The sequence below is a fragment of the Tarenaya hassleriana genome, unplaced genomic scaffold (assembly GCF_000463585.1).
Source record: "Tarenaya hassleriana unplaced genomic scaffold, ASM46358v1 Cleome23, whole genome shotgun sequence".
NCBI lineage: Eukaryota > Viridiplantae > Streptophyta > Magnoliopsida > Brassicales > Cleomaceae > Tarenaya > Tarenaya hassleriana.
In genome coordinates this window covers 657,967-664,535 of record NW_010965625.1, presented here as the reverse complement: position 1 = coordinate 664,535, position 6,569 = coordinate 657,967, and the positions used below count along the sequence as shown (strand labels likewise).

At 29.9% G+C, this 6,569-nt stretch overlaps 1 protein-coding gene and 1 long non-coding RNA gene across 2 annotated transcripts in view; both read right to left on the bottom strand.

Annotated features, from left to right (window-relative positions):
* LOC104815230 (delta(24)-sterol reductase) overlaps positions 1 to 139 on the bottom strand; it is a 4,857-nt gene extending 4,718 nt beyond the window's left edge. Inside the window, exon 1 of the mRNA XM_010543548.2 lies at positions 55 to 139. The gene's annotated coding sequence lies outside the window, so the exon portion shown is untranslated. The remainder of the gene's footprint in view (positions 1 to 54) is intronic.
* Positions 140 to 3,414: 3,275 nt separating this feature from the next.
* LOC104815228 lies at positions 3,415 to 6,204 on the bottom strand. The gene is made up of 4 exons (XR_772054.2): positions 5,641 to 6,204; positions 5,426 to 5,566; positions 4,401 to 4,863; positions 3,415 to 3,871 (listed from the first exon to the last, which is right to left on the bottom strand). It is a non-coding gene; the product is annotated as an uncharacterized LOC104815228 (long non-coding RNA).
* Between the last annotated feature and the right edge of the window lie 365 nt (positions 6,205 to 6,569).

Below are 6,569 nucleotides of genomic sequence, written 5' to 3'. Positions count from 1 at the left end.
GAGAGAGAGAGAGAGAGAGAGAGAGAGAGAGAGAGAGAGAGAGAGAGAGAGAACCTGAATGAGAGGAGAGATGGGAGCCGAGGTGAAGTGAAAGTATGATGAGAGATTTGTACGAGTGATTTGTCTTTAAAAACCTTGTCTCGGCCAGCTACCTAGCAACAAACTGTAGTTATAAAACAATTGATTTGTTTACTTTCAAATATATCCGTTATGAAAATAATAATAATAATAATTACAAATTTATCCTAAAAATACAAAAGTTTCCATTTTAAAAAAATCTTGAGGGAAATAAATAATTTTCTGAGTCTGAAAAAGTTATATTTTTATTATCTTTTAAATGTGAAATCTGACTTTTTTGCAAAGTTTATCTTTTTTATTCATGAAGATAAAAAGAGGACTTCAAATAGAAACTCTAAAAACTTGGAGAATCTTTTGAGCAATGAATGATTGGAGGATTTTTTCCATAAACATTAGTTAGTGCAACAATGATTGGTCCTTGCAGTACAATTAATTTACCAACTTTCAGTAACATAATTATTTGTCACTAATAACTTACTTGTTTTCAAGATCTGCTCATAAAAGTAAGATTCCATAAATTTATATAAAACCTAGATAAATAGAAGGATATCTACACAACCTTTAATGCATTACAACTTTTTAACTATTTTTTACAGTTTAAATATATTGGTAGTCAGGATTAAAATTTTCAATTTTAGATTAAATCTATTTATCCAATTTTTTTTTAATTAAATTTTGGTATGTTTGCTCACAAGTCACAATTGTGTTTCATTCAAAATATGTATTTTTAGAGAAAATTGTGTATTAATACATGACTTTATAAAAAATTTCAAATAAATAAACAAAGTTTAAAATTCTCATATATTAAAATCTATTTTTTTTAAAACAATAAAATTAAATCTTAAACTTTTAAACGACTTCAAAAACTTATCATAAAATTAAACTCTAAGCTTTTCGGCTATAAAAAACTACCATGATATAGTGGTTTTTGGATGACGTTTAAAGTTAACATTTTAATATACAAGTTTAACAAAATCTTGTATTTTTTTAGAAAATTTAGTTTATGTATTTGATTAGGATTTTATGATAAGTCTTTGTATTAATATGCCATTTTTGTTATTTTTATTAATTTAACAAGTTAAATTAAATCAAATTAATTTGATTAATTTTAATTTATTTTTAGCGTATCCAAACAAAAATATTTTCTTCATTGGCACCTCTCGGTATTATTTTAATTCTTAAAACTCTAACTTATATTCAAACTCTAAATAGATGAATTTGTCGAATAACAAAAAAGTTTTTTTTTTAAATAATGGGTTCTTCTATAAAATTTTTTTTAATACTAGAAATAAATCGTTTAAACAAAAATGTACTTTCAAAAAATTTGTCAACTTATAAAAAAATACATAAATTTGTCAAATTTATCTTCGAGATGGTCTCTCTCACTTTCGGTTAGGGTTCATGAATCTTATGGTTCTCGAATTTTTTTTGTTTTTATCCGAAATATCAAAATAATGAAGTTAGGGTTTAAGAAACACGAATTTTGTAGAGTTAAAGAAAAATCAAATCAGAAATTTTGTATTCCAAAAACCTATATTTCTATGTTTTTTTTTGTACTTTGTTTAATTTTCATAGTATCATTAATATCTTCATAATAAATTTTTAGACTTATGATTTATAAAAACCTATATTTTTGTGTTTTTTTACTTTGTTTCATGCTACTATGTTGGATATTAAGTAAATTTTATGTTGATTTATAGAAGCAAATATTTTGTTTTATTATATAATATTTGATTTTAAAAGAAAAATCTCATATAACTATCCAACTTTACAAAATGTGTGAAATAAATACCTAAACTTTTAATTTGATGTATGGATAAATAAAATGTTAAAATGTTCTAAATTGATATCTCAAATATTAAAATGTTCTAAATAGATACATTAACTTATGAAATCGATAACAATTCTCAATCTCAACTCGGACGAGAACGTATAAATTAGATATTAATTTCTAATATAAAAAATAAAACTCACTAATTCGATGACAATTTGCAACATCGACTTTAATGATGATGTATAAATTATATGTTAATGTCAACATAAAAAAACAAATCGAGGTTGTAAATTGCTATCAATTTCGTGAGTTGGGTATCTATGAAATATTATAACATTTGAGGTATCGATTTGAGAAAATTAAAAGTTTATATATTTATTTGGTATATTTTATAAAACTAAAGTATTTATATGCGTTTTTTTAAATAATTTTTTTTGCCAAAATAATCAATTTAACTCTTACGGTAAACTTATACGGCAACAAACTCGTTCTAATCATACTCCAACTCAACTTAATGAAATACATTAATAAAATAAATAAAAACCAAAATAAATATATATATATATATATATATACAAACATATACATAGCACATATATATACATACATATATATGTAAATGTAGATATTTATTTATATTATTCATTTGAGATATAGTCACAAGATAGAGCATGATTACGGCGAGTTTGTTGCCACATCAACTTTTTGTCATGGTTAGGTTGACAAATTTAATACCTCTTGAATTTTAAGATTTATTTACCAATTTTTTTTTAAAGCATAAATATTTTATTGTTACAAAATAAATTAATATAGGATTTGAATTGCTATATGAGAAAAATGCAGAATTTTTTGAAATTTTTTCTAATAAAAAAATGCATAAACAATTTTTTCGAGGAATTAATTGAACTAGCATTTGCCGCATTTGGAGTTATTGCTGTACTTTGAATGAAACCGCAAATAAAAGAGCAAATGAAGAAGTACAATTGAAATTTATCGTTACTATAAATTTAAGTCAATTTTATTTGGATATATAAAACCTAACAAAAAACATATAACCGTATATACCAAACAAAGTTAGATTTAAAAATAAAATAAAATAATGGAATGTGAATATAATTCAAATAAAATATAAAAATTAATTGAAAAGTTCGAAACCGAACCAGAAACCTCAGTAAGAGCAATAACATTTTATTTTAGAGAAAATAACAAAAATTCATACAAATTTGTCCAATCTACACTAATTTTTAATTTGAAAAAAAAATATAATCGAATTTAATTTAAAATGTGTCAAATATCTATATTAAATCCTAAAACTATTAGCAATTTCCTATACGACTACAAACAACGCTAAATTTCTCTGATTTCGTTAAAGGGGTAAATTGAAGGGACAAATGATATAGCAATATACATCATCAATTTCGTCATAAAAACTTGACATGCGACAAATAAAAAAACAAAATATAAATAAAAACAAAAATAAAAAATATATACACACACACACACACAACAAAAAAAAAAAACCCCAAGTGATCGCAATGTCAAGTGTTTTGTGTGGTCTCGGTGTCAGCAACAGATGAATATCAAAAGCACAAATGCAAGTAAAGTTACATCGCGAAGAACTTGGGATTACATTACAAGAACGCAAGATCAAAACACCAAATTCTACGAGTGGTAGAACAACAAGAGAGCTCTTAAAGAGTAACCAAGAATATTAACCGAGTAACGTAAAACTGAGGTTTTATGGGCGTATTTCGGAACTTGAAAACGATGGAAACGGAACACGTGATCAAAGGGTAGAGAGCCGCTAAACAATCTAAGCACCTACCGACCAGGGATTCACCAACGCATCGAGTAAATTGGTCGATGCCTTACAAATACTATGGGCACTCACCCTCGACAAACTAGTTCTCGGGGTGAGCTCTATATGTAAACCTTAAAAAGGATTTAATTGAACCTATTGTGGGGTAGGTTCTACCGATATCCAACTCTATGAATCACTTTTGCACACCCACCAAAATCCTGCAAATGAGTAACACACAAAGAAGCAGAGTGAAGTGAACGCTTCAAAAGGCATCAACGGAGGAGAAAATAGCAGCATTCAATAAAAAGAGGGTACGTGCGAACTAATTTGACTATATAATGATGTGTAAGTGTGCATGATCACGTATAACAAAGACTCTGATCGAATCTCGTAAGATGGCGGGGTTGGTGGCAAATGCAGAAAATCCAAACCGTAACTTAATTTAGTATGGTTGTAGAAAAATTACCCAAATCAAGGCCTTGAATTTTGACAGTACAAGCTTATTATGTTCCTCCAAACCAATCTAGAAATCAAATCCCAAGTTCAGATGATTCTCCTAAGCACTGTTAAACTATAGAATCCTAGCAGAAAACACAAAATGATGACTTCCTTTTCTTTTTCTTTAAGAAAATTCGTAGAGAGGCCTAAAGGTGCAGAAAGCTTTAAAACCCAAGAAGTCATGGTTTGCTCCTATTAACAACCTTAAGAAACTAACACCCATCACAAGGAAGAGAGAAAGAAGTTTACCTCTTTATACTTCCATAGCAGTCTCCATCAACTTTAGTTGTTCCATTGTAGTTGATCCAAGGTACAAGATCATGGTTGCTTTATCTAATGAACAGAAAAACTAAAAAACACAAGAAAATATAAATGCTTCCAAAAGTTTTGCGTCGTATTGAGAATTTCGAGAAAATACTTTTCTCAAGCTCGTGCTTCTCAATGAACCTTTCGGCTGTGTTATGGAAAACATAATTTTTTATTGTGAGAACTATATTTCAACAAGATTACTAAGTGATTTTCTCTCATGTAATCACAGGTATACACGGTATCACAGTTTTAGGGGATCGGAGAAAATAGATCCAAAATTTCCTTCCGCCAATGCATAGTGTCCCCGTTCTAATGACTATGCATACAACAGCGTTAGCATGTAAAACCAAATTGAACCTCTTTATAAGCTGTCTCTGAGATTGAGAAGATAACATTAACCGACCTGCAATTGGACGATGTGCTTAGGTAAGTGAACTATAAACAGGAAACTAATAATGCCTATATATAGGCAAATAGATGTAGAGCAAGCTGACCTGTAAAATGTTAAACATATGGCATTTTGTGGAATTAACAACACGGCAATGCCAGGTCAAATGAAGATTTCAATCAAACAGCGTGGAACTAAGGGATCTTTTAAAGCACATTGGTTTATAACTTGCAGATCTATTAACTACAGGACAGATTCTCGGCAGCGTCTTTTCCAGTACAGAACTTTAGGTGCATCACCATCAATTTTAAACACAATGTTCTCTACTTCCAAATCTATCTTAGTTTTGGGTTTCGTAATGAGCAGCAGATACAGAAGCTACACCTTGCATAAAGTTTTTGTCTAACACTAATCCATAAAAGATGAAGACGTGAGGTTTGCCATTCACTATATTCAGAACAAAAAAAACATTACTTCGATGTATCTAAACATATGGAAAACAATGGTTGACAGACAAGCAGGTGAACTTCACAATTAGAAAGAGACATTTGCAAGTTCACCAGGTTTAGAAACTTACTTGGGCAACAGAAATCTGAAGTAGCAAGCAAACAAGTAATACAACACCGTTTTTATGGGTTGAAGAAATTTGAGCCGCTCATACTGACAGCAATGAGCACCAGTATGCTTGTGATTACACCAAACCATAATAAAGCTAATCCTGAAATAAAGAAGCTACAGAGCTACAGAAAGAGCATGGGAACAAAATCATCTTAAGACAGAGTTTAGATATACCTCCATCATCAGAATCTTTATCAGAATTTGCAGCAACAGATTCTGAATCTGATATGCTCATATTGCTTTCAGATGCATTACCTGGATCTACAGGTAGATTTTTTGAGACTACCTGAGATCCTGAAGATACAGGTACAACACTTGAGTAGCCATTAGAAAGTTTACTGTTTGCCGCTTCTCCTGAAACTATGCCCTGAAACTCCTCACTCACTATCAGTGCAGACAGCACATCCATAAATGACTCTTGGCCTGATTCATCTGAAGAAATCTTTTCATTCCACACAAATGAGCCAACTTCTTCAGAATCAGGCAGTTCATCATCAGAAACATCGGCATCGATGTGTTTCACATCAGTTATGTCATCTTCTTCATCCTCCACATAGGCTTTGTATGTAAGCCGAAGTAGAATCTCCCCTGCAGATCCCTTCCCAAAAGAACTCCAACCGCCTTGCAAGACCACGATTCTATCTATAGGAACAGTATCTTGTAGTGATCCAAGATCAACCTGGACATACAACCAAGTAATAAGGCTATGAAGACAGTAAATTAGACATTAAGCACAGTTTTCTGCAAGCTAACCTAAGGAGGATTTTAGGGTACTACAAGGTCAAATTAATCGCCATATATGTCATCAAAGAAGGCCCAAAAACTCAACTGCAGATTCACTAAATATCCATTATATAGTTTCATGTGAAAGTTTTAGGATTTCAAGATATAAAGAACAATGGTTGAAATCTGCCATTGATATTGTATCATCAAACTCTACATGATTGTTTGTTCTGAGATTTTGTAATTTTGAAATCAAAATCATTTGAGAAGGTATATTGAGAGTAAAACTCATTAATTTTTTCTAATTCGCATGCAATGTTTAAAGTTTTAGGATTTCAAGATATAAAGAACAATGGTTGAAATTTTTTAGCAAATTTTGG